Source organism: Elephantulus edwardii, unplaced genomic scaffold (assembly GCF_000299155.1).
Source record: "Elephantulus edwardii isolate Elephantulus edwardi_28Jun2011 unplaced genomic scaffold, EleEdw1.0 scaffold00159, whole genome shotgun sequence".
Taxonomy (NCBI): Eukaryota; Metazoa; Chordata; class Mammalia; order Macroscelidea; family Macroscelididae; genus Elephantulus; species Elephantulus edwardii.
The window spans coordinates 896,130-901,766 of record NW_006399909.1 but is presented as its reverse complement, the minus strand read 5'-3'; positions in this window follow the sequence as shown (position 1 = coordinate 901,766).

Genomic DNA, 5,637 nt, shown 5'->3' with positions numbered 1-5,637 from the left:
ATTGCAGTGCAGCTTCTGGTCACTAGGCCACCAGAGCTCCCTTACCCTCGGTTTCTTGAGAAAAGCTGTGTCAGTGTTTTTGTATATATTTCATTATTTCTAGCAAATGTAGTGAATTATGTAAAAAACCAATACTAATATGTGGTTGGTGTTTTATTGACTATAAAAAGAGACTGAAATTATATATATATATATATTTCAGAACATTTCATTGTACTTATGTGAATTCTATACCTTAACCAAGAAAGTCAGCTATGTTACTCATAAAGTAGCTATGAGTCATAGTTGACTCCATGGCACCCAATAACAACAATAATTGTTTTGCCATTTTTGTTTTTTTGTTTTAACAACAGTACTTGTACTGTTAGTATACTTGTACCTTAGTGTTCTATAACTAAGCCTTTTATTAATGTGGTGTCTGATACTCAAGCCATGTGTATACAAACATAAATATAGCTGTGAATTATATCCAGAGAGAGAGAGAGAGAGAGAGAGAGACAGAGAGAGATCAAGAGATCCGGTCTTCAGTTGCTATGCAAAGGCATTTAACTATGCAGATCATGACAAATAATGGCTAACTTTGAAAAGAATTGGAATCCCAAAGTACAAGATTGTGCTCATGAGAAACTATCCATACTTGGACCAAGAGGCAGTTTTCAAAACACAGCAGGAAATATTACACTATTCAGAATTAGGAAAGAAGTCCATTGGGGATGCATCCTGTCAACCTATATTTTCAATCAATTTGTGGAGCATATAATTTGAGAGGCTAAACTTTATGAGGAGGAATATGATACCAGAATTGAGGAAGAAACCTGTGCTATGCAGATGATACAATCTTGTTTGCTGAAACTGCATAGGATCTAAAGCATTTGCTGCAGAAGGTCAGGGACTGTACTATTCTTTATGGATTGAAGCTCAACAGCAAGAAGACAAAGGTTCTCATGTCTGGGCCAATTGGCAGCACCATGATAGATGGAGAAGAGATTGAGATTGTTAACAAATTCAGCTTGCTTGGCTCCACAATCAAAAGTCTTGGTACCAGCAGTCAGGAAATCAAAAGGGAATTGCACTGGGAAAATCTGCTGTTAGGAACCTCTCCAACATGCTGAGAAGCAACAAAAACAGTCTAGAGATTAAGGTGTGTCTGCCTGATCCAGTCCATGGTCTTCACAATTATGTGCTATATCAGAGAGTTGGACAATGAATAGAGATGACAGAAAGAGAATTGATGCCTTTGAGTTGTGGTGCTGTAGAAGAGTTTTGAATATATCATGGACTGCTCAGAGAACAAACAGGTTTTTCCTGGAGAAGGGAAGCTGGAATGCTTCTTGGAGTTAAGGATTCTGAAGCAGCTTTGTCTGACATATTTTGGGCACGTTGCAAGGAGGGACTGGTCCTTGGAGAGGAGCATCATATTTGACAGAGTGGAGAGGCGGTGAAGGAGAGGAAGACCTTTAATCAGATGGATAGATTCTGTGATTGGAGTGGTGGGAATGAGTGTGTTTGTGATGGCTAGGTTGATACAGGATAGAACGACATTTAGAGCTTTTGTAAATGGAGTCGCTATGAGTCGCAAGCGACTCGCTAGCACATAATAACAACAACAAGAGCAACAACAATCCAGGCCATGATCTTCACAATTATTTGCTACCCATCAGAAAGGTGGACAATGACTAAGGATGACTGGAAAAGAATCAATGCCTTTAAGTTGTGATGCTGCAGAAGACTCTTGAACATATCATGGATCTCAAAAAAACAAAAACAAAAACAACAACAAAACAAATACGTCTGTTTTGGAGAGGGTGAAACCAAGTGTCTTCCTGGAGCTAAGGGTTTAAAAGCTCCACCTCACATACTTTGGGTATGTGACTAGAAGGGCCGAATCCTTGGTACAGGACATCATGTTTGAAAGAATGGATGAATGGCTCTGGAGAGGAAGACCCCAGATGAAATGGGTTGATATAATAACCCAGGTGATGGGAAAAGATGTTTCATAGTAAGATTGGCTCATGATAGGCCAGTGTTCAGAGATGTTGTAATAGGGTCATTGTGAATCATGAGTGATTTGACAGCACAAAACAGAAACACATAGATAGAGAGATAGATAGATATAGATAGAAATATTTAGAGATATATATGCTTATTTAGAGGTATATATGTAGAGATTGATATCTGTTTTTGCTGTTTGTACCATCAAATTGGAATTAATCCATGGCTTCCCCTCCATTGGGTTTACATAGGCAATTAATCGCACGGGAGGAGATTGCCCCTCTCTCTCTCCTGAAGTAGTTGGTGGACTTGTACCATGAGCCTTTGAGATTGCAGCACAATATCTTGCCACTAGGACACCAGAGCTATATATATTTAGGTGGTGCTGTTTTGTGACAAGGAGTCTCTTGCACCTCATAGGAACCCTATATACAACAGCCTTAAACTCTGCTCTGTCCTGTGCCAATCGCACTGTCTCCGAATACCCCTCCTGAGTCAATCCACCTCATAGAGGGCTTTCTTCTCCTGTACTTTCCCTCCACCCTCCCAAGCATGATGTCCTTTTCCAAGGACTGGTCCCTCCTTACAACATGACCAAAATACGTCACACGAAGCCTCAGAATCCTTGCCTCCAAGGAGCAGACCAGTTTAACTCTCTCCAGGATGAACCTGTTTGTTTTCTTCGCAGTCCATGGTACATTCAATACTCTTCTCCAGCACCAATACTCCTCCTATCCTCCCTAGTCATTGTCCAACTCTATGACACATAGAAGTGTTTGTAGAGACCATGGCCTATATCAAACACACCTTAGCCTCCAGAGAGACACCATTGCTCTTCAGTACTTTGGAGAGGTCTCTAACAGCAGACTTTACCATCACATTATATTTTTTAATTTCCTGGCTGCTGGTGCCAAGGGTGTTGGCTCTGGAGCCAAGCAAACTAAAGATGTGAACAGTCTCAATATCTTCACCATCCATCCTGATACTGCCAATTGGTCCAGTGGTGAGAATCTTTGTCTTCTTGACATTGAGCCTCAAACCATATTGAAGGCTGCAGTCCTTCACTCTCTTCAGTAAGAGCTTCAGGTCCTCTGCAGTTTCAGCAAGCAGGGCTGTGTCATCTGCATAACGCAGATATATTTCTATTTTAATGTGTGTGTGTGTGTGTGTGTGTGTGTGTAATTTTAGATTTTCACAGCACAGTCTTAGTTCAGTCATTTATTCACATAATTATATGGTGGTTGTTCCTCAAAAGATGTCCTTAAGATAGTTAATGGAAAAGGAAAAGTTAACATAGAAAACAGTGATATGTTTATTTAATTCTTTTATATACACTGGTATGAACTCTTGATTTATGAGTGTTGATTCTTCTTCTGGCTACATTTAGTAGATTATACTATATTGGCCAGCTCTCTTGAAGAAATAAGCTTATATTTGAACAAGCAAAGAAATATGCAAGATGAAAAATAGGTCAATGTTAAATATTTAATATATAACCTAAAATAAACCAACACACATATAATGTAATAAAGGGAAATAAATATGATAAACTGTCTAATAATTTCAAAATAATGTTTGAAAATGTAAAAATTTTGACTAATAAGCAATCAGAAGAAATGGCAGGTAGATACTATCAAATAGTACAGATACTTGTAAAAATTAAGATTTTTAACCTAATATGTTTTCATGTTGTTTTCCCAGGGAAAAAAAGAGTTATTTAGGACTCTATCTTCATAGAAAGTACATGCCATTAGAGATTAGGAATTTATAAGAAAATCATATGTAAATTAAACCTTGGCCCATTTATTTATACTTTATATTTTTCTGCTTGTTCAAATATATGTAGTTCTTCAAGCTAACTAGCAACCATAATATAATCTACTTATTTCATCCAGAAGAAGAAACAATGATGGATAACAATCAATGAAGTGATACAATTGTCTATGCAGATATGAGTTAGGTAATATAATGTTGGATTTTTATTCTTCATCTACTGTTTAGCATGAGCATTTCTTTCTGGTTGTTATTTTCATTGTTCTTGCTTTATTTGACATTGATTTTGACACAGATGGCATGACTGAAATATTCATTCTTTATAAACTACTAAAGGTAAATTATTATTTACTTCAGGCGAGTTATTTTACTTATGAAGTTGAGAAGACAGAAAATTCCTTTCTTTACTTTTAAAAAAGTGACAATAGCCTAGCCACTTTCAAAACAGCTCATTGATGTAAAGGAGATTTACATATGCAGCAGAAATCATTAGTTCCCCAAGGTTATCTAGATGATAGTTGCCTTATTGTTCCGTGGCAACAGTGTCCTCCGAAATGCTCCTGAAGATACACTTAAGCATTAAATAAACTGCTAACCATTGTTCTATAACCGATTTCTAGATGATCTTGTCAGTTGTGACAAAATATGTGATATTATCTACATGAAATTCTGCTGAAAGTCTTCACTAATAATAATTCACCGCAGTGCTCTATCTCTCATTATTATGTCTTTTTATTTAAAGCTATAAACAGTGGTGCATATCTTTATGCTCAAACTATCATATATAATATTTTAAAAATATACAGATTATTTGGAATATAGTGTTTTATCAATGATACAATTTTGTTATTAAGAACAAATTGAGAGTAATTAATTCTCTAAAGCTCCTTTGTTTTGTGATGAAATGAAAGTGGAATAATAAGAAGTAGAATGCTAACACATGGCGCCAACTCACTCTATTTACATACTGTTCAGACATGCCAGTGTATGATCAAGTGTAAATATCATAGTAGATTTTTCTGCTTGATTTTTTCTAGCTAAACTATGTACAGAAAGATTTAAAAAAAAGAAAACAAAAACCTAAAAAGGAAAATGTCACTATGAGACAAATGTGCTCCCTCTTAGCACGTATTCAAAATATATTGTTTGAAGAATTAAAAAATGGAATCCTTAAATCCTACTCACTGTACGCAGTATGCATTTTTGGTGTTTCTCTTAGGAGATAGAGGACTTGGGTCACCTAAAGATAAAGGAAACACACTGAAAACCCAGGGACAGGCAGTTTAAATGCAACAGCCGCTCAGTGTGAGAATGATACACAATTGCCTACTTAATATTTACAACCTGTGAAAACATGCTGGAGGGTAAACTATGAGTTTTACTTGAGAGTAATAATTTGAGTCGTTAAGTAATTAGTAAAGGCTTACTATGAAGTATAAGACCAATAAGTCAAACTTCTGTAATATTGTATAAGAATAATAAAACTTTATCAGCAGACATCAAACTAATAACTGTGCTACTACTGTTTTATATCTATAGATAGTTGTCTCAATGCCAGGAAGATGAAGTTTCTTTCCACCAGACCGATAGGCAGTGGATGGAGAGGAGTACTGTCAACAGCTTCACCTTGCTTGGATCCACAAGTAATAACCTTGGTACAAACAGCCTTGAAATAGGGATATGCATTGTATTGGAAAAATTTGCAGTTGTGCCAAGAAATCTGGAGAACAACAATGTGGCCAACTGCCTGGAAGAAATCTATATTTGTTCCCATTCCAAAGAAGGGTGACCCAACTGAGTGTGGTAACTACATAACAATACCATTGATTTCACATGCAAGCAAGATTCTACTGAAGATTATCCATAAACGAC